Consider the following 906-nt stretch of genomic DNA (forward strand, 5'->3'; position numbering starts at 1 on the left):
TTAATGGAATCTCTATGGTCTCTATATGAGCCTCAGATTCCTTTGGATCCTTGATAGGAGACTCCTTCTTGCTTGAGGGACGTCCCAGGAGGTCTTCCTCACTAGGATTTTCGTCCTCCTCCTCCCTTGTGCATTCGGCCATGATGAGCGGAAAATTCATACGCTTTTTGGCATTGCTTTTAGATAGTTTTTAGTAAGTTTGAGCTACTTTTAGGGATGTTTCATTAGTTTTTTTGTTAAATTCACATTTCTGGACTTTACTATGAGTTTGTGTGTTTTTCTGTGATTTCAGGTAAATTCATTAGAGTTTGGATATGGGATCTTAACACCAAACTTAGAGTTTGGTTGAGGCCTCACAACACCAAACTTAGAGTTTGACTGTTGGGGGCTCTTCTTGACTCTAAACTGAGAGAAGCTCTTCATGCTTACTCTCTTTTGTCACAGAGGGATGGCCTTGTGCCTTAAACACAAAGTAGTCCCCATTCAATTGAAGGACTAATTCACCTCTGTTTACATCTATCACAGCTCCTGCTGTGGCTAGGAAAGGTCTTCCAAGGATGATGCATTCATCCTCTTCCTTCCTAGTGTCTAAGATTATGAAATCAGCAGGGATGTAAAGGCCTTCAACCTTTACTAACACGTCCTCCACTATTCCATAAGCTTGTCTCAATGACTTGTTTGCCAATTGTAATGAGAACAAGGTAGGTTGTACCTCAATGATCCCCAGCTTCTCCATTACAGAGAGTAACATAAGATTTATCCCTGACCACAGATCACATAGAGCCTTTTCAAAGGTCATGGTGCCTATGGTACAAGGTATTAAGAACTTGCCAGGATCTTGTTTCTTTTGAGGTAGAGTTTGCTGAATCCAGGCATCTAGTTCATTAATGAGCAAGGGAGGTTCAC

This window comes from Arachis duranensis, chromosome 8 (genome assembly GCF_000817695.3).
Source record: "Arachis duranensis cultivar V14167 chromosome 8, aradu.V14167.gnm2.J7QH, whole genome shotgun sequence".
NCBI lineage: Eukaryota > Viridiplantae > Streptophyta > Magnoliopsida > Fabales > Fabaceae > Arachis > Arachis duranensis.